General features: G+C 36.6%; 3 protein-coding genes across 7 annotated transcripts in view; 2 read left to right on the top strand and 1 right to left on the bottom strand.

Annotated features, from left to right (window-relative positions):
- LOC106084339 (putative fatty acyl-CoA reductase CG8303) overlaps positions 1-884 on the bottom strand; it is a 176,231-nt gene extending 175,347 nt beyond the window's left edge. Inside the window, exons 1-2 of the mRNA XM_059369232.1 lie at positions 625-884; positions 513-571 (exon numbers count right to left, since the gene is read on the bottom strand). The gene's annotated coding sequence lies outside the window, so the exon portion shown is untranslated. The remainder of the gene's footprint in view (positions 1-512; positions 572-624) is intronic.
- LOC106084340 (zinc finger protein 277) overlaps positions 1-25,696 on the top strand; it is a 212,485-nt gene that overhangs the window by 184,797 nt on the left and 1,992 nt on the right. The window contains exon 1 of one of the 5 annotated variants that reach the window (XR_009398384.1): positions 13,028-13,347. The exons of the other annotated variants lie outside the window; for them this stretch is intronic. The gene's annotated coding sequence lies outside the window, so the exon portion shown is untranslated. Of the gene's footprint in view, positions 1-13,027; positions 13,348-25,696 lie in introns of those variants that run through there. 5 annotated transcript variants of the gene reach the window in all.
- LOC106084342 (uncharacterized) overlaps positions 1-25,696 on the top strand; it is a 207,880-nt gene that overhangs the window by 180,192 nt on the left and 1,992 nt on the right. The window lies entirely within an intron of this gene.

Raw genomic sequence — 25,696 nt, 5'->3', positions numbered from 1 at the left:
AAGATTAATAGCTTCAACTTGTTGTTATGTGCTTAAGATACTCTCTATAGAACCTGTTGGTTGATTAAATTTAAGCCCTGCCGAAAAGAAACAACCACCCCTTCAAATTCCTGTCATCTCATTCATTTAGATATTAAATTATGACTAGGGGAAGGGTAGTTACAAATAAAATTATTCCTTAATATGAGCGTGTTTTATTTCCCTACTGTTAGGCGCTCATGTCATACACATAAAAAAACAAGCCTGCAAATTTCATTTTGGACTGTCATATGCCATAACTTTTAAGCCCATCCTTGGCGCTGTTCTCTCTCTGTGAATTTCATGACAAGCAATCATAAGTACTTGAAGGAAAATTATGAATACCTATGCATGTGAAGTATGTCGCTTTTTTGGTATTATATAACAAGTATGGTATCATCTGTGGCATGTCGCTTACAAATTTCTCGGAAAGGTGCGGCCGGCGTCTCGCCTTACTCCCTCAAGAAACCAAAAACCAAATGTTGTGTACTTACAGCAGGCCTACACTGGTAGGCGATTTTCCAAAGTAAATTATGTCACGTTCAGTTTGATTCTGTAATTTCACTTGATTAACACACAATACGAATATTTATTAAGGTCACTGACTTGAGAGATATTTTAATCCACATCGAATACCTCAAAGATGAGATACCAATTGAAAAGGAAACGCCATAGAGCTCAGGAGATCTTTAGTCCATAGTCGAGCGGTGGAGGAGCGGCGGGGCCATAGGCTGTCAAACAGTCATAGCTTAACAATGCTGACGCGATTTTGATGTTGATGCTGATGATGGAGTGATGAGGAGAAAAATACTGCTAAGAATATGCGGCCTGCCATGTGAACATAGATTATACTTTGGCTTTGCGCTACTACTAGACCTGGCTGACTATGCTTCTTAATGCTGATAATAAAGACTTGAAAAAAGAAAAGAAATTATTCCGCTGATTTAATAGCTCAACATTTGCGATTTTGTATGTTTTCTTTCTCTTTTTTTCTCACTCTCTCTCCTTCTCGCTTGCTCTCAGTTGGAAAGGCCTCAGTTAGTGGGGGTAATTAAGAATGATTTTATTTGCTGCCTTAATTCGTACAGCGTGCAGCTTCCACACGGTACAATGTCGAATTTGTCCAGTGTTTGACAGTTTTGTATAGCAGGTTGACTTGATGCTGGCTGGCTGGCTGACTAGTCCGTCCGTCCAGTGAGTTCCTTGGCGTTTCTGCGCAGTTTATTTAAATCAGTTATTAAATTTTTGTAATGTTCGTTTAATTTAGGGAAAGAACAACAAACCTACTATAGGTTTTGCCTTTGAATACATGTTGATTTTGGCCTCATGGACTATAATAAGGAAAACATGAAATGCTTATGATGCAATTTTTTTCCCATGCAATTTTTTTTTTTCATACAATTTCTCAAGTATGGCCAATGGAGAAAATCTATGGAAGAAATACTTGCTGAAACCGACTTAGATAGGCTATCACCTTAAGAGACTCAAAGGTAGGCGTTCGAAGTTATAGGTAGTGCATGTAAATCGCCCTTAAAAGTAGGCGTTCGGAGTTGTTGGTAGTCCAAGTAAATGGTTGGTCCAAAGATAAAAAGTTCGACCATCAATCTTAAATCGAATCAGAAAAAAACAGCATCAAAAAATCATACAATTGTGTCGGGTTTATGATCTTTAGAATAAATATAACCAAATAGAAAGCTTTCACTGATTACAGAAAAGAAATTGCTAGACAGACAGGCGGATCGATCACAGACAAGGCATCATTGGTATACGGAGGAGAGTATATAGTTATCATTGATCATTAGAATGATTATCCTCAGGATGGAAGGTTTTTTTGGTTACAGAAAAAAATCTGTCCGACGTACAGGCAGAGCGATCAAAGACAACGCATCATTAGTTAGGTCTCTAGTTTGGTAAGGGACTTCATCAGTACTAAAGTGTTCTCCGGGTCTCCCGTTAGCCGCCATACAATTTACAGTTTGATCATTTGTGGTATATATACGGGATCTGGCCCAAGGAATATATCATATGATATGAAATTGAGCTACTGTTTACCATTATGAAACACTTATGTGCATCTAGGGTAGCAAAAGCCTCCCCCATAAAATCCATGGCACGACCAGGAGCCTTCAAATGCTGCTAACGACAAGAATGGGGCACACGTAGCAGCTCTGCAGTCAGCAGCAACATGCCAGGAGAAGGAGTGGTACCGATAGAAAGGAGAGAGTAGAAACGTCTATTCCGCAGGAAAAGAGAAAAATGGATAGACGTAAGTTTGAAAGCAGAAAATTATACCAAGGAATTAAACAAGTACATATACCCATGGCTTTGGTAAAAGGACATCGTTCTGCTGAGACAAATAAGGAAATAGTATGGAAACAAATTTATATATTGACCTTAGGAAATTGAAATTAAAAATTTCCCAGCTGTTTGTATCTGATAATGACGGCAAAGTATAGAATGTATACCATCTGGTCAGAATAAGGTAAGCGTATCAGTAACTTTGATGATGAATAAGAACTTGGTAGCAAAGGCAGATGGGTTACCTGCTAAAGTATTTAAGACTGGAGGTGACATGCTGATGAGGCGTTTTCATCAGCTTGTCTGCGCAATCAGGCTAGAAGAAAGAACTGAGTACTAAACACAAATATCAACCTAGCAGTTAAGTGGCTGAATAATAAAAAGGCACCAGGGGCCGATGGGTTACCAGCTAAACTATTTTAGACAAGAGGTGAATGCTAGTTAGGTAAACGCAGCAGCGTTTACCCGATTGGATTCTTTCCAGGTGCAACGAATTTTGTCTTGGATGCTTAGTCTTAGTAGCAGTAACGCAGCTAAAGTACAATAAGGCAACAGAAGCCGATGAGTTGCCGGTTAATGACCGGATATGAAACGCTGATGAGATGTCAGTCCACCCATTCAACTTGGTTTTAAGAACAAATACTCAGTAAATTATATTCTGGACACAAATGTCAGCATAGCTGTAAACTGGTTGCAGAGCAGTAGGAGACGATGAGTTACCAGCTAAACTATATCCTGGACACAATTGTTTGGATTAGAACAGCAAAAAAGCGATAGATATGGAGTTAACAGCTGCGCTATTTAAATGCGGTGGCAACCTGCTAATGAGGCGTATACATAAGCTCATCTGTGCAAAGGGGTCTACAAGAACGCATTCCCGATTATTGGAACCTTAGGTTAGGTAAGGTTGAAAAGAGGGTACGGATTTTAATCTGCCCCATTCCGTTATGGACATACACTTAAGCCAATAATCGGCTTGTTGTGCGCTCTTAAAACTAAAAACATAAAACAAACAAGTAAAAGTGTGCTAAGTTCGGCCGGGTCGAACCTTGGGAACCCACTACTAAGGATTCTGCAAAAAATTTATACAAAATAAATTTAGTTTGTACAACTTCAACAAAAATTAAATGTTCTAAGAACCGAACAAGGATGATCGAGATGACTGATCGCAAAACACTATAAGTTCAATTTCAGTCAAAATGGGATAAAAATTGTGGCTTGTAAGGGTTCAAGAAATCAAATCGGGAGATCGGTTTATTAGTGGGCTGTATCAAGTTATTAACCGATTTGGACCGTACTAGACAGAGTAATTGAAAGTCATAACAGAACACTGCATGCAAAATTTCAGCCCAATCGGACATAAATTGCGGCTAGTAAGTGCTCAAGAAGTCTAATCTGGAGATCGTTTTATATGGTTTAGAGAGATTTGGACCGTACATAACACACTTGTTGGAAGTCGTAACGGAACTCTACGTGCAAAATTTCAGCCAAATCGGACAAAAATTGCGTCTTGTTAGGGCTCAAGAAGTCATATTTGGAGTTCGGTTTATATGGGAGCGAGTGTACTTGGCACAGTTGTTAGAAATCGTAACAGAACACAATGTGCAAAATTTCAGCCAAATCGGATGAAAATTGATGCTTCCTGGGGCTCAAGAAGTCAAATCGGAGAGATCGGTTTATATGGGAGCTATATCCAAATCGGAAGCGATGTGGCATTAACAATTCCAGCCGACCTTCACTAGTAGGAAGTTTTCGAGCGAAATTTCAAGTACGTTACTTTACATACAGACGGACAGACTGACAGACATGGCTAAGTCGACTTAGACTTTCAAGACGATCAAGAATATATATATTTTGTTGGGTCTCAGATCAATATTTCGAACGGAATGAGGAAATTAGTATACCCCCATCCTATGGTGGAGGATATAAATACAGTGTAGCAGTAACCCGATTGTAAATCAACAAAGCAGCGGTATCCGATGGGTTGTCAGCTGAACTATTTAAGACCAAATGCAAGACACATGGGTGCATGCTTTTCAGAAGAACGTATACCCGTTGATAGAAATCTTAGCGGACTTTATCCCAAACATAAGAAACAAAACAAGTCAATATGTTAATTGGCACATAGAGGAATACATCGCCTTCTCGAAGCATACAAAATACTGACGAGCGTATTGTTTAAGAGCTTAAAATCTATAGTCAACGAGATAATTGTGCCTGTTTAATGGGGCTTAAGACCTGGTAAATTCTTTCTATACCAGATGTTCGCACTACGCTAAATCGTGGAAACAACCTAAAAGAGACAAAGAAGCTTCTATAAGAATTTGACTATGAGTTCTATCAATATGTACACAAATGAACAATCTATGAACTGTAGAATTGCAAACGGAAGGCCTGAGAATACTTCAATACTGATTAAGAGCCTAACAAAGCCAGAAACAACGAATGCCAGTGGTGTGTTGTGTGGTGACCTTTGATATGTACCTTGATTACAAAACTCGGACAGACAGGCAGATGGATACACTGACAGATGGGCATTGCTTAATCGAATCAGGAAATGGTTTTCAGTTAATTGTTTGAACACCTTAACGTAGGATTTAATGAGGACAAAGAATGTAATATTTTTCGATGGTCATACTAATGAACAATGATTTTCGCCAAACCAAATGAAATTGGATGAGCTTCATGAAATTCATATTAAAATGTGACAAAACTGGTACCAGTATTTCATAATGGTTTTTGAACTTTTTGAATCATTCTCTTTGTTTAAAATTTTTAAAATTTTGCTTATAATTTGAATTTATTTTATTTTTAAAATTTTTTCCCGTTTTTCTCTTTACAGGTATGATGATTTCTTATATTTTTCAAAGTGGTAAAGTAGAATTTTGTCAAGTGTATTTGTACTTATATATTTTCAAATGTACACACACTATTTATACCCTACACCACTACTGGTACTGGGCAGGGATGAAAATTAAAAATTTGAAAATGGTACTAAAAGGTACTTTTTGGGCCGAAAGAGTACTTTTAATTGTTGCATAAAGGTTTCAAGATAATTGGAGTTCAGGTATACAAAATATATCTGTATCTTACCGATTACAGAGTACACAATGTGTGGTGGAAATTTAAGTAAAGTAAGAGTTTTAGTTCTCAGACCAAACCTTTTTTAGTGTCATTTATATATAACCCTAACCGAAGATGAAGGCGGCCACCGTTGCGCAGAGGTTAGCATATTTGTGAAATATTTACCCCAGAATCTCTACGAAGTGGTATTGATATGCGACTCGCCATTGGAAATCGGCACATCGTTGAGCTAAAACTTTAAACGGACTGCACTCTGTAATAAGGGAGAATTAGCCCTTGTACCATAATGGAAGCAGAAGACGAAGGGTTTGCGATATATCGGAGATGGTTGGACGAATTTGTGATTGTATCATGATAGTTACCCAAACACACAAAACAGATATTCAAATTTTGTCAAGTAAGTAACTTGGGGAAACGCCCCACCCTAAAATACCCAAACGGACATATAGATCGGTACAATATGGGACTTAAATGAATGGTATATGGGACTCGAGCACGAATCTCATATAGAATTAGTAGGCCAAGTATCAGTGGTCCGTGTCGCTTCCAAAGCTTTCTATAGTCTAAATAATTCAAATAAGGCGATTTGTGCATGAGACATCTGTTTCTAAATATGTACGCATATTGCCCCCTTACAATCTCCAAGCGATCTGCATAACGCCCATTTGAAAATCGGATGGGCTTGACTCGATCGGCTAACAAGTGATTATCCCCATTTTATCGTGAGAAATACCCACCTCTTTAGACAAAAATGGTTTGAAACATCCGAGTTGTTTGAAAAATTCTTAGTGCTTGAAATTACTAGCACTAAATCCGTTGCGGGGGTACTACGGTACTCTTTGGGTGGGAAAAGTACTAAAGTACTGACTTTTCCATCCCTGGTACAGGGTATTATAACTTAGTGCATTTGTTTGTAACACCCATAAGGAAGTGATATAGACCCATTGATAAGTATACCGATCGACTCAGAATCACTTTCTGATTCGAGTGGAAAAAGTACTAAAGTACTGACTTTTCCATCCCCAGTACATGGTATTTTTACTTAATGCATTTGTTTGTAACACCCAAAAGGAAGAGATATAGACCCTTTGATAAGTATACAGATCGACTCAGAATCACTTTCTGATTCGATTTAGCTATGTCCGTCTGTCTCTCTGTCCGTCTTTAATTGTGTAAAAACTACAGGTCGGAATTTTAATCCGATCGTCTTCAAATTTGGTGCGAGCTTGTTTTTCGGCCTAGAGACAGAGCCTATTGAATTTGGAAAAAAATCGATTCAGATTTGGATATAGCTCCCATATACATGTTCGTCCGATTTGCAGTAATACTGCGATAAAATTGTCATTTGTTAACCGATTCTCTCGAAAATTGGTAGGAAGGATTTTATCTTGACTCTCGACGTTTCGCGTGAATTTCATAGAAATTGGTCTAGATTTAGATATAGCTGTCATGTATATACATCGCCCGATTTTCATTCCTGGAACCACTGAAAGCGCATTTATTGGCCAATCTTCCCAAAGTTTTGTACAACGCTTTTCTCGATGACTACCACAAAGTCCATAAAATATGGTCGAAACCGGGTTAGATTTAGATATAGCTCCCATATATATGTTCGCCCGATTTTGATAAATATTGCAATAAAGTGATCATTTGTTAACCGATTATCTCGAAATTTGGCAGGAAGGATTTTCTTACTTTCCTCGATGACTTCCACAATATCCATAAAGCATTACCGAAATCGGTTCAGATTTAGATATAGCTCCCATGTACATGCTCGTCCAATTTTGAGAAATATTGCAATAAAGTGCTCATTTGTTAACCGATTCTTTCGAAATTTTGCAGGAAGGATTTTCTTATGACTACAAATATTACTGGTGAAATTTATAGAAATTGGTTAAGATTTAGATATAGCTGCCATTTATGTATATCCCGCGATTTTCACTTCTAGAGCCACTGCAAGTGCATTTATTGACTAATCTTGCGATTTAGATGTAGCTCCCATATATATGTTCATCAGATTTTGGGTAATTTGTTGTCATTTGCCAACCGTAGTTATTATTTTTTGAACATATTTGCTTTGCTCGAAATTTGATACGGGGATTTTAATAATCCATCTGAACACATCCCCCGATGTCCATCAAAATTTGTTCAAAATTAGTTATAACTCTCACTTTGTATTTATAGGGTAGTTGTAGGGTACTTTAAAGTCAGCACCGCCCGACTTTGGCTTTTCTTACTGGTTTTTGAGCTATTGTTAGCTTGTACTGTAAAGAAGCCTCGAAAACCTCGAAACCCTATTATTTTCTTGGTGCACTAGAACCTTATATATTTGAAGACTTGTTGTCTGAGCAAACTGTTGTTGTCACGATTTGCGCTAATATTAACGACTGATCCACTGCGACCTATCTTGAGGGTTATTGTGTTTTCTTCATATCCTTAGTTAGAAATTTGTTAAAAGCCAATGGTTTTTTTTGTTTCCGCTTAACGTTTTTCCATTACCGTATAGTTTTTACGCCTCAATTTTTATTTTAATTGACTATTCAAAAAAACCAAAGAAAAAAAAATTATGACTTCTCGTAAACGTTTATAGAAGAAGAGTAAGAGAAATATAAAATCTTAGCTTAGAAATAAATATGGATGTAAATAAAAATAAAATAGTCATCGTTTACAAATTCAACACTAATAACAAATATTGGCTACAATTTTGTTGACTTTTCACAGTAAATATTAATGCATGGTGTTTGCGCATGTGTAGCCGCATGTATTAAAAAGTCATGGAATATGTATAAAAAAAATACTTTTAAGCACCAAAGAAATTATTTGTAAAAAAAATTAATTTACGGAAGGAAGGGTGATGAACTTTTTGTATAAAATATTCCTAAAATTATTTTTTTGGAATTCATGAGTTTTTTTTTTAATCTGCCTAGCTGTTGAGAAAGCCGGGCGTACAAACGGACAAGGTCGGAAAGAGAGACTACTCATAACATCCCTAATTGTTTTTCAGTCCATGCTCCTAAGTTGGTTCAAGCCTGGTGTTGTGTCCCCACCAAATTGTCGGTGTCTGTTAGCCACGATAACCGGTCAATGACATAGGAAATGCTCCAACGCACTGTGGCATAGAGTCGGAAAAAATAGTAAAAAAATTGTCATTTGAGAACGGGTAGAGATAACTCTCTTTGAATGGTTAGAGCTGAGGTGTTATCGACATGATGTGTAAAATTTCAAGACCTTCAGAGGTCCGGGCACTTTTTAACATTAGCCCTAGAATTGGTCACTTCGGCATTTCAACCATTCCACACTTCATTTTTTTTCCTATATTACACTCAAATATACCTCTGCGCAAAATTTTAGAGCTCTATGTTAGGTTAGGTTAGGTTTAAGTGGCAGTCTGCCATCAGACTCACCATTGTGATACCACAGGAACAGAAGAAGGAAGATGCCTTCTAGTTCCTTTATGTTAACTCTTACTATTTTTTTCCAATGAATACACTAAGAGGCAAATGTGCGTCGCCCACTCCCTCAAATTTACTGCTCCATCCCTTGATGAAGATCGACGCCTTTGTGTGCTGGGGAATGTTTATCTTTCTCACCTGGTCGAGCTTTGCGCCCTCCCAGGGAGCGTGGATACCTACGACGAGCTGTTTGACAATATCAATACATTACAGTCCCCTCTATACTCGCAGCTCATTACTTGTATAGGTGGACTCTTTACAGAGTTCCACGTATGTTCGAAAATCCGTTCTGTAACCAGATCCTCCACTTGGGGGACCGATGATCTGGTGGAATCCTACCGAATGCACAGCCGCCATTGATGACGGCTTCCTTGCCACTCTGGCGTAGAGGGCGGCTTCTTACCATTCTCAGCTTCTTCCCCTTCCGTGATGGCTTTGGCCTCGGTTTGGAAGTCACATTCCTACATGAAGACACAAGGGCCGTGCTTGGTAAGGAGCCGCCCTCTTACCCCAGAGTGGGACAACTGCGAAGAGCTTCCTTCGTTCCTGTTCCGACTTTGTCTAACTCCGCGGGACACTGTCTGGTGTCTTTATTGCGGGATGGCTGGCTTGGTTTTCCCAGAGTACTTTAAAGCGGGGAGCTCTTTTTCTTCTTCAGTATTTGAGCAGCATAACACTACTTCTGGAGATCTGATACTTTTTACAGCTTACGTAGAAGTGTTTGGAATATCAGTTTTATCCCTTCCAGCATCCTGCAATTTCGCCCGATTGCGCTGTCGGTACATACTCTTCTGTCTCCTTCGTCGTGCCCCGGATCCCTTTCTCGGTCTGCTCGTGAGCGATGGGCTTGCTACCATCGCTCACTTCTGCTGATTCGGTTCTCTCGATTCGGCTGCGATGACTGTTTCATTGACAACGTCGCTGTATGAATCCGATTCGCAAACACCACCTTTACTTAAAGGCTGGGGACAAACGGTGCATCCCTCTGGTTTATCCGTCTCTTTCTCAATAATTAGTCTGACGACTAGTTGTGCGCTTGAAGCATTACACTTTTTAATGATTTATTGTTCAATCTTGTTGGACGAAAAATATTAAAAAAAGAAGAAGGGACTAGTGGGAAAATGTGATGATTTTAAAATTATAATTTCGGCCTAGCGGATCTTTTTTTTTTTGCTGAAATCGGAGGCTCAAGTTAAGCCGCTCTAGCCGATGGAAATGCAGCGACGTGGCTGAAGCAAAATTAGTCGGCGTTATCATGCTACCGGCTGACATCGACTAGGCTTCGTTCACTGCCCTGTACCACAGTGGTGGTGTGGGGTATACAAATTATGATAAATATTTGAAAATTATATTATTTGTGATATTCATCACCTCAGCACATATGACTTCAACAAACATAATAACTATTTGAAAATAATGTTTTTTACACCCGCCACCGTAGGATAGGGGGTATATTCATTTAGTCATTCCGTTTGCAACACATCGAAATACTAATTTTCGACCCCACAAAGTATATATATTTCGGATCGTCGTCAAATTCTAAGACTATTTAACGATGTCCGTGTGTCGGTCCGTCTGTCCGTCCGTCAGTTATAATCACTCTACAGCTTTCAAAAATTGAGATATTGAACTGAAATTTGGCACAGATATGTCTTTTTGATGCACGCTGGTTAAGTTTTTGAACGGGCCAAATCGGACCATATTTGGATATAACTGCTAATGGACCGATTTTCCGATAAAGGGGCTAATGCCCATATCCGATTTTATTTTTTATCCAATTTTGCTGAAATTTGAAACAGTGAGTAGTTTAAGGCTTCCCGACATCTGACCCAAATATGGTTCAGATCGGACTATATTTAGATATAGCTGACATATAGACCGATCTCCCGATAAAGGGTCTGATGCCCATAAAAACTTAGTTTATTACCCGAGTTCGCTGAAATTTTAAGCAGTGAGTTATCTTAAGCCTTCTGACACCTGACCTAAATACGGTTTAGATCAGACTATATTTGGATATAGCTGCCATATAGACCGATCTCCCGATAAAGGGTCTAATACCCATAAATGCTTTATTTTTTATCCGGTTTCGCTGAAATTTGAAACAGTGAGTAATTTAAGGCTTCCTGTCATCTGACATAAATATGGCTCAGATCGGATTGTATTTAGAAATAGCTGCCATAGACCAATCTCCCGATAAAGGGTCTGATGCCCATTAAAGCTTTATTTATTACCCGATTTCGCTGAAATTTGAAACAGTGGGTTATTTTAAGCCTCCTGACATACGACATTAATGTGGTCCAGATCGGACTATATTTAGGTATAGCTGCCATATAGACCGATCTCCCGATAAAGGGTCTGATGCCCATAAAAGCTTTATTTTTTATCCGATTTCGCTGAAATTTGAAACAGTGGGTTATTTTAAGCCTCCTGACACCTGACTTAAATACGGTTTAGATCAGACTATATTTGGATATAGCTGCCATATAGACCGATCTCCAGATAAAGGGTCTGATGCCCATAAAAACTTTGGTTATTACCCGATTTTGTTGAAATTTTAAACAGTGAATTATCTTACGCCTCCTGACACCTGACCTTAATACGGTTCAGATCGGACTATATTTAGATAAAGCTGCCATATAGACCGATCTCCAGATAAAGGGTCTGATGCCTATAAAAGCTTTATGTTTTTATCCAATTTCGCTGAAATTTGAAACAGTGGGTAGTTTTGGGACTCCCAAAATTCGACCCAAATACGGTTCAGATCTAACTTTATTTAGATTTAGCTGCCATATAGACCGATCTCCCGATAAAGGGTCTGAAGCCTATAAAAACTTTATTTTTTAACCGATTTCACTTAAATTTGAAACAATGAGTAGTTTTAGGCCACCCAACATCCGACCCAAATATGGTTTAGATCGGACTATATTTAGATATAGCTGCCATATAGACCGATTTGCCGATAAAGGGTCTAAAGCCCATAAAAACTTTATATTTTAACCGATTTCACTTAAATTTGAAACAATGAGTAGTTTTAGGCCAACCAACATCCGACCCAAATATGGTTTAGATCGGACTATATTTAGATATAGCTGCCATATAGACCGATCTGCCGATAAGGGGTCTGAAGCCCATAAAAGCTTTATTTACTACCCGATTTCGCTGAAATTTGAAACAGTGAGATTTTTAAGCCTTTAGGGGTGTCACATATAGAAGGAACTCTCGATTTAAAGTCTTGGCCCTAAAAAGAGCGCATTTATTGCCCGATTTCGTTGAAATTTGACGCAGTGACTTATGTTAGACTTGTCGACATCTGTGTCCTTTATGGTTCAGATTTGTTTATATTTGGGTAAGTTATCCCATATTCACCGGATTGTGACGAAACGGTGTTTACATATACCCGAGGAGGTGGGTATCCAAAGTTCGGCCCGGCCGAACTTAATGCGTTTTTACTTATTGTGATAGTAACAAGTATATTATATTGTTATGAATGAAATCGATATTTTGGAATTTTCGCTAGATTCTGGAATATTAACACATTTGCCCTATTGAGCAATTAATTTACCTAGCTTTGCTAATAACTAAACAAGACAAATAATTTGCACATTATTAGTGATAATGATCCATAAGCAAACAGCGACAATATAACCACTTGATTTATATATTAGAAAATGTTAAAGAAGTTCAATGGATCACGTGTGGTGTGTCACAGAACAACTCTTGTAGGATAGTAGCTCCCAAAAAGTAACCTGTAAGGCTATAAACTTTGCTTTGACCCCAAGCATTCCTGGTGGAAATCCATTTCAGAAACAAATACCAAAATATTTTCATTATTTACTAAGCCCTACTCTCAAAAAGGAAGTCGAAACCCCATAGAAATTGTCGTCATATCATAATGTGACGTATATCAGAGCTATTGTCAAGCCAAAATAAATAGATTTTATTTAAATTTACGCTCGTAGACTTTAGCATATCGTTAATTCATCTATTGGTCATTGCGTTTCCTTTGTCCGAAGCCTATGAGAGAGCTAAACAATGACGATGGGACAACAGTTTAAGACATTGTCGAATAGTTATTATGTGTGTGAGTGTGTGCCTCGGCTTATTTGCCAGCTGAATTGCTAACTAAATGCTAGCGTACAAGTGAGCGTTTCGAGTAGCATTTCCAGCAACAGCATCTAAAGCAACTCGTCGTCATCATCGCCCTCATCATCATCATTATCATCATCACGAGAGTCATTCAGCGTAGTTGTCTACAGCAGTTGAAGCGTTTTTTGTTATTCTTATTCTTAGTCAGTTATATATTCTTTGTATTGTGATTAGAAAAATTCAGTCGATTTTCATAATTTATCGCGTTTAGATGTCGTTATCGGTAAAGCCCGGGAAAAAAGGAACTTAAACGGAACGGCAAAAACTGAGCTTTCAAATTTCCCCACCCTTGAGTTTGGAAAGCAACAAAACAAAAAAATACAACAAAATAAATAAAACGAAAAGCAAAGTATGTTCACAATAAAACACCAATCTTATGTTGAATATTTAAAAGAAAATTAAAAAAAAAAAAACTAAAAATTAAATAATTAAAATTAATTGCTCCATAGTGCTCTTGTGCTTTTTCCTCTATTTATGAAAATGTTGAGCATGGCCTGTGTAATTAAATGCTTCTCTCTCTTACTCTTTTGCTGAAAAGAGGTGTAGGCTAAACGAAAGGAAACGGAAGTGCAGAAAATCTTTTAACTAAAAAATGTGTGCAAATCTTCTTAAAGAAAAAAAATGAACAATTAAAAATTTTTTAATTGAAGAAAATAAAAAAAAAATGTGGCACAGACTTAAGCAATGTGTGAAACACTGTAAAAATATCTACTCGTACAATAACAAACATTTTGTAATGTAATTATTTTTAAAAGGTTTTAACAATGAAACAAATTAATAACAAAATTAATTTTAGGTGATTTTGAAATTTTACATGATTAGAAAAAAAAAATAGTAAAAAATTACATACAAATTTTAAAATTTGTCCAAAGTTTTTATTTCAAGGGAAATTTAATCATTTGTTTTATTTTTATGAAGCATTTTTTAAAAGGATTCTAAAATTTTCGCTATACTATATTGTATCAAAATTTTATTTTTTTAGAACATTTTTAATAGGTTTTTTTATGCATTTTATTATACCCTACACCACTACTCTGGTACATTATAACTTAGTGAATTCGATTTAGCTATGTCCATCTGTCTGTCTGTCTGTCCGTCTGTCCATGTTAATTTGTGTACAAACTACAGGTCGCAATTTTCATCCGATCGTCTTTAAATTTGGTATGGGCATGTTTTTCGGCCTATAGACGAAGCCTATTGAAATTGGCAAAAATGCGTTTAGATTTGGATATAGCTCCCATATATATGTTCGTCCGATTTGCAGTAAAAATGCAATAAAATGGTAATTTGTTAACCGATTCTCTCGAAATTTGGCAGGAAGGATTTTCATATGCCTCCCGACACTATAGATGAATTTCATAGAAATCGGTTCAGATTTAGATAGACTTTTAGTGTCACATCAAGCGCATTTATTGACCCATCTTGCCAACATTTTGCACAACGCTTTTCTAGACGACTGCCACAGTATCTGAGAAGTTTGCTCGAAATCAGTTCAGATTTAAGTATAGCTCCCATATATATGTTCGTCCGATTTTACAATAAAGCGCTCATTTGTTAACTGATTCTCTTAAAATTTTGGCAGCAAAGATCTTATAACTCTCGACATTATTGGTGAATTTCATAGAAATCGGTCCAGATTTAGATATAGCTGTGATATATTTTTATCGCCCGATTTTAACTTCTAGAGCCACTGTAAGTGCATTTTTTGACCAACCTTGCCAAAATTTTGCACAAGGCTTTTCTCGCACATTATATGAGAAGTTTGCTCGAAATCGGTTTAGAATTAGATATAGCTCTCATATATATGTTCCTCAGATTGTCATTTGTTGTCATTTGTGATCCGTAGTTATTACAGTTTGAACATATTTGCTGGAAATGTGATACGGATTGTTTAATAACCCATTTTCCGGCGAGATCATCGAAATTGGTTCAGAATTAGACATAGCTCCCATTTTGTACCTATAGGGTAGGTGTAGGGTATTATAAAGTCGGCACCGCCCGACGTTTGCCTTTCTTTACTGGTTTTTATACAAAATTTTATGAAAATTGTCAACATTTTTCTTTACAGAAGTAAAATTTGCCAAAATTTTTTTTTCGAAAAAAACTTGATTAAATTTTGTTTTCTAAAGATAAATTTATCCACAATTTTTCTCTTTAGAATATATTTTGGTAATTGTTTTTTATATAAAATGTTGTCAAAATCTGATTTCTTTAGATAACTTTTCAAAGTTTTATTTCTATTTTTTTTTTATCAAAATTAGATTTCTTTTAGTTTTTTCTCAAAATTTTACCTATCGTTTGATCGATCGGCCTACATGTCTCTTTGGGGCTAATTATTGAGGTGAGCCGGACCCCACCGTATTCCCAAGCGGTGTCCGTTTGGTGGGTTTTGTGGTAGGCCGTCACCCACGGTTATTTGACCTCAAAATTTTATACCAATTTTGTGTTTTTATACCCTACACCACCACTGTGGTACAGGGTATTATAACATCGTACATTTGTTTGCAACGCTAAGAAGGAAAAGAGCTAGATCCATCGATAAGTATACCGATCGGCTTAGAATCGCTTTCTGATTCGATTTAGCTATGTCCGTCTGTCCATGTATTCTTGTAATCAAGGTACAGGTCGCATTTGTTGTCCGATTTTTCATAAAATTTTGCACAAGTCACATTTTTGGTCTAAGGACGAACGTCGTTGATTTTAAACAAAATCGGTTCAGATTTAGATATAGCTCCCATATATATGTATAGCCCGATTTGCAATTAAATGGCCGTAGTAGCTACAATTTTCAACCGATCTACACAAGATTTGGCACGGACTGTTTTGTTACTGATTTTAACATATCTGCAGAATTTCATTAAAATCGGTTCAGATTTAGATATATATGTATCGCCTGATTTGCACTTAAATGGCCGTAGTAGCTACAATTTTCAACCGATCTGCACCAAATTTGCCATCTGCGAGATTTCATCAAAATTGGTTCAAATATTGATGTAGCACCCATACATACAATATTTATCGCCGTATTTGCACTTATATGGCCGTAGTACCAACAATTTTCAAACGATATCTTTGAAAGTCGATTCAGATTTTGATATAGCACTCATATACATATATATTTATATATTGCCCGAATTTATAATTGTAGGATTGGTGTAGGGTATTATATAGTCGGCTCCGCCCGACTTTTGTCTTCCTTACTGATTTTTATAGTAAATTTATAGAATTTTTTTAATATTAGTTTGGCGGAAAAACTTTTTATAATTGTATTTTTGTTGATTTTTTGTCAACATGTTATTTCTATGCAAAATTTTATTTTTATTTTTTATGGTCTACATATTATTTCTTAGTTTTGTCATTTTTTTTTTTTACGTAAATTTTTGACTACATGTTTTCTTTTTTAAAATTGTAAATTTTCTTTCAATATTTTATTTCTATAAAAATTAAGTCAAAATATAAAAAAAAAAAAATTTGTAAAAATTTTATTTTCTTGCTAAATTTTGTCATGGTTTTAGTTCTAATGGGTGATTTGGCCAGCATTGGAAGGGTAAAACCGCGCTGAACATTTTTTCTGATGGTCCCGCCAGAATTCGAACCCAGGTATTCATGCTAACCTCTGTGCTACGTACCCTTTTAGCCAAAAATGAGCTTCGTCGCTGAATACAATTTGAACACGGTGACTTTCTTAACAGTGCATGCATATTGATAATAAAATATAATATTGGGTTGCCCAAAAAGTAATTGCGGATTTTTTAGAAGAAAGCAAATGCATATATAATAAAACTTAGAATGAACTTTAATCAAATATATTTTTTTACACTTTTTTTCTAAAGCAAGTTAAAAGTAACAGCTGATAACTGACAGAAGAAAGAATGCAACTACAGAGTCACAAGCCGTTGAAAAAATTTGTCAACGCCGACTATATGAAAAATCCGCAATTACGATTCATGATTAAATTATAGACCAAACTGAAAATGTTTGACAGTGAAATAAAACACGAAACGTGCGTGAGCTGTTTAAACCAGTATTGCCAAATAGACAACAGCTAAAAAATCACCCTTTGCAAGAAATTATATCCAAAAATTTTTGCTTGATTTAATTTCCTTGTTGGAATTTGTTTTGTTTATCTGTTTCTCATAGCTTTTAGCCCACATTTTTATTTGTATAAAAACTTTGTCAAAGTGTCTTATATGCAATTTTTTTTATGTAAACATATCTCCCTTTTGGAGATTAAAAATTTTTGTTTATTAAGAAAAAAAAAAAAAAAAAAATTAACGCGTCTTGGGGCGATTTAGGGTCTTAAGTTCATAAAAGCCTCATTTACTATCCGATTTCGATGAAACTGGAAAAAGTTGGTTGTTTTAACACTCCCCATATCTGACTCAAATATGATTCAGATCGGACAATATTTAGATATATAGAGTCGTAAGCCCACAAAAGCCGCAGTTAAACAGTGAGTTGATTAAATCCTCTCGGTATCCTACTCAAGTATGGTTTCGATCGGTCTTTATTCAGATATAGCTGGCATATAGACCGATCTGCCGATTAAGGGTCTTAAGTCCATAAAAGTTGCATTTATTACCCGATTTCGCTGGGATTTGATACAGTGAGATGTATTAAGACTCCCATCATCCGTCCATCATATGGTCCAAATAAGACAATATTTGAATATAGCTGCCATGTAGGCCGATCTTCTAATTTAGGCTCTTAGTCCCAAAAAAAGGGGATTTGTTGCCTGATTTCGCTGAAACTGTGACTTGTATAAGAGTTCTCGGAACCTGAATGAAATATGGTTCATAGCAGATCCCATTTGCATATTATTATGGTTATGGTAGTGGATGTGTTATAAAAGAGGATGGTTAATTTATTCATAGTGGTGGGTATCCAAAGTTCGGCACGGCCGAACTTAATACGTTTTTTTATGTTTTTTATAAGTTTATTTCGAATCTCTCCCAGTGTGAAATGGCCCATATTAAGGATATCAGATTCGTATTTATACCCTACGCCACTATTGTGGTACAGGGTATTATAACTTAGTGAATTTGTTTGTAACACCCAGAAGGAAGAGAGATAGACGCATTGATAAATATACCGATCGACTCAGAATCACTTCCTGATTCAATTTAGCTATGTCCATCAGTCTGTCTGCCTGTTTGTCATATATATGGGAGCTATCTAAATCTGAACCGATTTTTACCAAAATCAATATCGTCCACCCTTGAGCCAAAAACGTGGCATGTGCAAAATTTCGTGACGATATTATATACGACCAGTACCTTGATTACAAGAATACATGGACTCACAGACGAACATGGCTAAATCGAATTAGAATGTGATTCTGATTCGATCGGTATACTTATCAATGGGTCTAGATCTTTTCTTCTTCTTAGCGTTGCAAACAAATGCACAAACATATAATACCCTGTACCACAATAGTGGTGTAAAGTATGAGGAGCAATGCTCAGTGGAACTCTTTATTGCGAATTTAATTGATGACGCGATTTTTTTTTAATTCCAGATTGTTTCTCACAAAAAAAATACTTTTTCACTTATGCGATTGCGGTTTCATATAAAAACGGAATTTGGTGTGTTAACACTTTTTCAGTTCAGCTTCAGTTAACCGATTTTCATTTAAGCGAAGGTATTTAAGGTACTTTCCGTCAAGTTTCACTTAAGCTCAAGAAGTCCAGAGCCCAGAGCGGCTTATATGGAAGCTGTATCAGGTTACGAACCGCTTTAAACCATTCTTAGCACAGTTGTTGGAAGTCATAACAAAACACGTCATGCAAAATTTAAGCCAAATCGGATAGGAATTGCGCCCTCTAGAGACTCAAGAAGTCTAATCGGGAGATCGGTTTATATGGCGGCTACATCAGGTTATGGACTGATGTAAACCATTCTCGGCACAGTTTTTGAAAGTCATAACAAAACACGTCATGCCAAATTTCAGCCAAATCGGATGATAATTGCGAAGCTTAAGAAGTCAGGACCCAAAGTCGGTTTATATGGCAGCTTTATCGGTTTATCAATCAATTTAGTCATAACAAAACACGTCATGCCAAATTTCAGGGAAATCGGCTAGGAATTGCGCCCTCTAGAGACTCAAGAAGTCTAATCTTAAGATCGGTTTATATGGCGGCAACATCTGTTCATCGACCGATTTAGACCATACTTAGCACAGTTGTTGAAAGTTAGAACAAAACACGCCATGCAAAATTTCAGCCAAATCGGATAGGAATTGCGCCCACCAGAGGCTTAAGAAATCTAATCTGGACATCGGTTTATATGGCGGCTATATCAGGTTATGGACTTATATAAACCATACCTGGCACAATTGTTGGAAGTCAAAATAAAACACTGCATGCAAAATTTCAGCCAAATCGTATAAGAATTGCGTCCTTTAGAAGCTCAAGAAGTCATGACCCAAGATCGGTTTATATGGCAGTTATATCAAAACATGGACCGATATGGCCTATTTACAATCCCAACCGACCTATACTAATAAAAAGTATTTTTACAAAATTTTAAGTACCTAGCTTTACTTCTTCGGAAGTTAGGGTGCCTTCGACAGACGGATGTTCGGACAGACGGACGGACATGGCTAGATCAACTAAAAATGTCATGACGATCGAGAATATATATACTTTATGGGGTCTTAGACGCATATTTCAATGTGTGACAAACGGAATGACGAAATTAGTATACCCCCATCCTATGGTGGAGGGTATAATAAGAAAATCTAAGTTAGGAATTCCGTGCTACTTACAAAATGTTTAATTGTTTTCCATACCACGCCCATAATTTGGTGCATATCTGGTATTGTGTCCCCACCTAAGTACCGGTGTCTGTTAGCCGCGAAAGCTATCATTTAGAAAATAAAACAAAAATTTCATCAGCAAACATTTATTGTTTTCTATGACCTTTTTTGTTAAGTTATTACCTGGCAAACCTATAATTATTTAAAACAATGCAAATAACAGTGATGTTAATAAGACAACGGTTTTTAAGTTCGCACAAAACATCTTCCAAGTTGTTTGCCATAAATTTGTGATTATAATTTATAAGCCGATATATTACAATGCAAGTGAATGGATAATTTAATGGGGGTGATATATTCGCACTATCGTTTCACCTTCCTGCTTATATTTCCTGGTTTCTATCGAAAATACCTTTCTAACAAGAATTTTACTATCTTTGCGAAAAAAATCAATTTTTCTTATGCAAAAAATTTAAAACGTGTATTGGAATCTTTGAACTTAAAATTGTTGCTGAAAGAGTTCACCACATGTAAATGTTTTCATCAACTATAACCTTGTCACCTGCACCCATGCGAGATCATCGACCTGTGCCTTGTCTTAGATCGTTAATTTTATTAATACTCAAAAGGCCTATTCAACAAACGAGTGTATGAGCAAGTAGTTTATGTTGCTGGCCAACATGAAAGTATGGATTTTTTCATAAACAATCGGGGTTTCCTGATAAACATTTAATTGATTCAGTTATAATAATTTTTCAAATATTTCAAATACGAGTGGATATGATATATTTAGTGCTTAGTTTGTTGCCAAATTCAGACTTTTTTTACCCTACACCACCACTGTGGTACACGGTATTATAAGTTTGTGCATTTGTTTGCTACGCTAAGAAGGAGGCGAGGTAGACCCATTGATAAGAATACCGATCGGTTTAGAATCACTTCCTGATTCGATTTAGCTATGTCCGTCTGTCTGTCTGTCCATGTATTCTTGTAATCATGGTACAGGTCGCATTTGTTGTTCGACTTTCACAAAATTTTGCACAAGACACCTTTTTGGTTTAAAGACGAACGCTATTGATTTTGAAAAAAATCGGTTCAGATTTAGATGTAGCTCCCATATATATCTTTCATCCGATATGGACTATTAAGGCTGTAGAGGCCACAATTTTGATCCGATCTTTACGAAATTTTGCACGAGCTGTTTTCCTTGACGTCCTTATACATGTGCAGAATTTCATAAAAATCGGTTCAGATTTAGATATAGCTCTTATATATATCATTCGATATGGCCTTTGAAGGCTATATAGGCCACCATTTTAGACCGATCTTGTTTTATTTTTTGTTTTATGTTTGGTTTAATGTTCCAACATGTGGGCAAAATTTCATAAATATCGGTCCAAATTTAGATACAGCTCACACATATATCTTTCATCCGATATGACCTAATAATGCTGTAGAAGCCACAATTTTGGTCCCATCTTTACGAAATTCTCCACAAGACGTTTTACTTCACGTCCCAATACGTGTGCAGAATTTCATAAAAATCGGTTCAGAGTTAGATATAGCTCCCATGTATATCTGTCATCCGATATGGCCTTTGTAGCTTATAAAAGCCACAATTTTGGTCCGATCTTTACAAAATTTTGCATGATATGTATGTTTTTGATGTCGCAATACGTGTGCAGAATTTCATAAAAATCATTTCAGATTTAGAAATAGCTCCCATATATATCTTTCATCCCGATCCCATGGCAGCCGGTTGTACGTACCTGATTGACCCGATGGAATCCTCCATCGGCAAGGGCTGCCGTCTCGGTGTAAAACACACTGCTACAACAACAACATATCTTTCATCCGATATGGTCTATTAAGGCTGTAGAAGCTACAATTTTAGTCCGATCTTTATAAAATTTTGGATGAGATGTTTTATATGACATTCCGATATGTGTGAAAAATTTCATAAAAATCAGTTCAGATTTAGATGTAGCTCTAATCTATATCTTCCGATCCTTACAAAATGTCTAAAAATCGGTCCTGATTTAGATATAGTTCCCATATATATCTTCCATCCCATCCTTACAAAACTTTGCCCAAATGGAAAATTTCTAAAAATAGGTCCAGATTTAGATATAGTTCCCATATATATCTTCCGTCCGATATATTTTATATGATATGTCCCTTAGGGCTCTAGTGGCCACAATTTAGGTCCTATCGTAAGAAAATCTTATTAGGTTCTATTCAATATATCAAAAGGTATGAAAAATTTAAATCTGATTATATTGCAACATAGGTTCCATGCATTCGAAGTAGTACGCTGACTCGGTGGTGTTGGGTATTAGTTAGTCGGCTCCGCCCGACTTTTGCCTTTCCTTACTGGTTTTAATTTTGAAATGCTTCCTTACTGTTGTTGTATAACAAATTACCCTTAAGGGTCCTTATTTCCAGCTAAATGTTTGACTACAAAGTAAGCTACCAATATTTAACAAGTAAAATGCTTAAAATTTGGCTGGTTTCAATCCACCGCAAAAAAAAAAAACTTTAAGATCACTTACCTCAATCCGTTTTGCCTAAGAAGCTACTGGGTAAAATTTGGTGTGGATTTTGCATTAAAAAAAAATAATTTTATTTACCAAATTAAAGGCGGTTAGTTAATCCCAGATTGAAGGCGCTCAAGAATTCAAATACGCAGATCTGTTCATATGAGGGGTATATCTGGGTTTTAGGGCTCCATATAGGCCTTAAATGTATGGCAAATACAAATTTTCGTTCAATTCACAAAAAAATATTTGGCTTCCACATTATTCATGGTAAGGCAATTAAAGTCCTCCACATATCGGTTAATATTTCTCGAATTGGCAACATTCAAACACTTCATATACAACCATGAGACAGTTATTAGAGGCAGCCAGTCAGTCATCTTCCTCCCAATACAATCTCAATTACCGCTGACGTCACACTACGATGATGATGTCAAAATCAAATTTCCTTCGTCCAATTTTGGCAAAGTGTCAATGCGGCTTTTGTGCCACACATTACGAGAGTATCAGAGAAAACTTGAGTGCGTAGTTTGTTTAAATTTTTAATAAGAGGACATTTGAGGGTATTTCACTGGTAAAAAGGTTTGAAACATTTTACCATTTACTTTGTGTGACAAAGATTGTGAGGCAAAGTGTTGTTTTAAAAATAACCCAAGTAGTCAGATAAGCAACAATTTGAAGGGCTATATGTAGTGTATGTGTGCTTTGAGTAAGTGTGACAAACGGTCCAACGAAATGAAATGTTTGTTTTGTGACGTCATTGTGAAAAACTTAAGGATTCACACATTCTAGTTGAAGGTATCAAATATCTGCACTCAAAAAAAAGAAAAAAATAAATAAGTAAGAGCGTGCTAAGTTCGACTGGGTCGAATCTTATATACCTTCTACTATGGATGGCATTTGTCGAGTTCTTTTCCCGGTATCTCTTTTTAGGCAAACAAAGGATAAAAGAAAATAATTTCTATAATATTGGAGCTATATCAAGTTATAGTCCGATTCGGATATTTGAAATGAATGTTAAAGGCCATAGTAGAAGTCACTGTGTAAAATTTCAGCCAATTCGAATACGAATTTCGCCCTTTAGGGGCTCAAGAAGTAAAATAGGGCGATCGGTTTATATGCGAGCTGTATGAGGCTATAGACCGATTCAGACTATATTTGACACATTTGTTGAAGGTCATGGGAGAAGCCATTGTACAAAATGTCAAATCGGATAGGAATTACGCCATTTAAAGGCTTAAGAAGTCCAAATCCCAGATCGGTTTATATGACAGCTATATCAGGTTATTGAACGATTTGAACCATACTTAGCACAATTGTTAGAAGTCAAACAAAACACCTCATGCAAAGTTTCAGCCAAAAACGGATGAGAATTGCGCCCTCTATTGGCTCGAGAAGCCAAGATCCAAGATCAGTTTATATGGCAGCCATACCAAAACATGGACCGATATGGCCCATTTACAATCCCAACTGACCTACACTAAAAAGAAGTATTTGTGCAAAATGTCAAGCGGCTAGCTTAACAACTTCGAAAGTTAGCGTGCTTTCGACAGACAGACGGACGGACAGACAGACAGACATACATTTATAGCCCCTATTAGAAAAGTCCGGTTTTTGGTATGGGCCCTAAAAACTATCAATATCGAGCTTCACTGTCCTATTTGGGGGTTGTTATGGTTGTGGGACGTCCGTAAGACAGTTGGTCCTGAATGTGGATATCAAATATCTTTCATTTGAGCCCCATATTTCCATTGTCGGCAAACATGACCGGTTTGGGGGGTGTTGTGGGGGATGGGGCGGCCACTCAGCGACCTTGAAAATGTATATCAGATTCGTCTTCTACTCTAAAATACCCATATTGCAATGGTCAGCGATTACTTATTGTTTGGGTGGCGCCCAGACCGATCCGCCGATTTAGGTTCTTAGGCCCATAAAAATCACATTTATTATCCGATTTTGTTGAAATTTAGGAAAGTAAGTTGTGTTAGGCCCTTCGAAAGCCCTCTTTAATTTCGCCCAAATCGGTCCAGATTTGGATATAGTTGCCACATAGACCGATCTCTCGATTTAAGGTTTTGGGCCCATAAAAGCGCATTTATTGTTCGATGTCGCCGAAATTTGGGACAGTGAAATGCATTAGCCCCTTCGAAATTCTTCTGCATTTTGGCCCAGATCGGTTCAGATTTGGATATAGCTGCCATATAGTCCGATCTCTCGATTTAAGGTCTTGGTCCCATGAAAGGCACGTTTATAAGCGGATTTCGCTCAAATTTGACATAGTGACCTATGTTAGGCTTTTCGATATCCGTGTCGTATATAGTTCAGATTTGTCTATATTTGGGTAGGCTACCAAAAAGACCAATATTTTGTTCTACAAAATTGAACAATGTGACTTGTACTTATTAGACCAGTCAATATCCGTGTTGAATTTGGCCCAAATCGGACCATATTTCCATAAAGCTAATATGTGGTCATAAGTTATGCATTTTTCACCGGATTATTATGAAAGGTGTTTTACATATATACCCGAGGTGGTGGGTATCCAAAGTTCAGCCAGACCGAACTTAACGCCTTTTTACTTGTTATATATAAAATTATTTTTTATTGTCTTATTTGATTTTATTTTATTTAATTCTAACCGGAACCCCAAGACTAAATTTTGGGACTGTGAAGTATCTCTCGTACTTTCCATCTTTGTTTTTATGGTTCTTAGCTCAGTATTTTCCTTTTCTTTTCGTTTGAAAATTGTTTACAAAACCCATGTATGATGATTTAAGAATCCATATCTCTGGCACAAAGCTCATATACCCCTCTCTTTTGCACATTTGCATATAGGTATGTCTGGCAAAGAAGTAAATATTTGTCACATGTACTAAATCTCAATTAAAATAATAACAATATTATTTTTGCGGCGGCAGCAATTTAAAAAGGCTACGCTACGTTCAAAGTTAAATTAATTAATCAGAGGCATAAAGTGCTTCATGAATGAATATTTTTCAAAACAAAAATAATTTTTTGCCGGCTAAGCTAAGTTAAAAATTCTTTAAGGCGGTGTGGGGTCATAATCGTCGGATTTGGATGTATATGTTTAAAATGTGGGCATTGGTCAACCGGTGGTCACGAAATTTGGCACGAAGGTTTCTTCTTTTTTATTGATGTTGAATTTTATAGAAATCGGTTCAGATCTAGTTATAGCCCCAATATCTATGTTTCGATCGCTTTTACTTCTAGGCCTTTGCAAGGGCATTAATCTAGCGATCTACTCAACACTCTGCATTATTTCGTCTTGTATGACTTCCACTATGTCCATGTGGAAATTTGTTGGAATCGGTTCAGATTTGAATAAAACTCCCATATAAATCTGAAACTACTTTTCCAATTTCAAAAGGCTTCGTCACCAAAAA

The sequence above is a fragment of the Stomoxys calcitrans genome, chromosome 5 (assembly GCF_963082655.1).
Source record: "Stomoxys calcitrans chromosome 5, idStoCalc2.1, whole genome shotgun sequence".
Taxonomy (NCBI): Eukaryota; Metazoa; Arthropoda; class Insecta; order Diptera; family Muscidae; genus Stomoxys; species Stomoxys calcitrans.
This window is presented reverse-complemented; position numbering and strand designations above follow the sequence as displayed.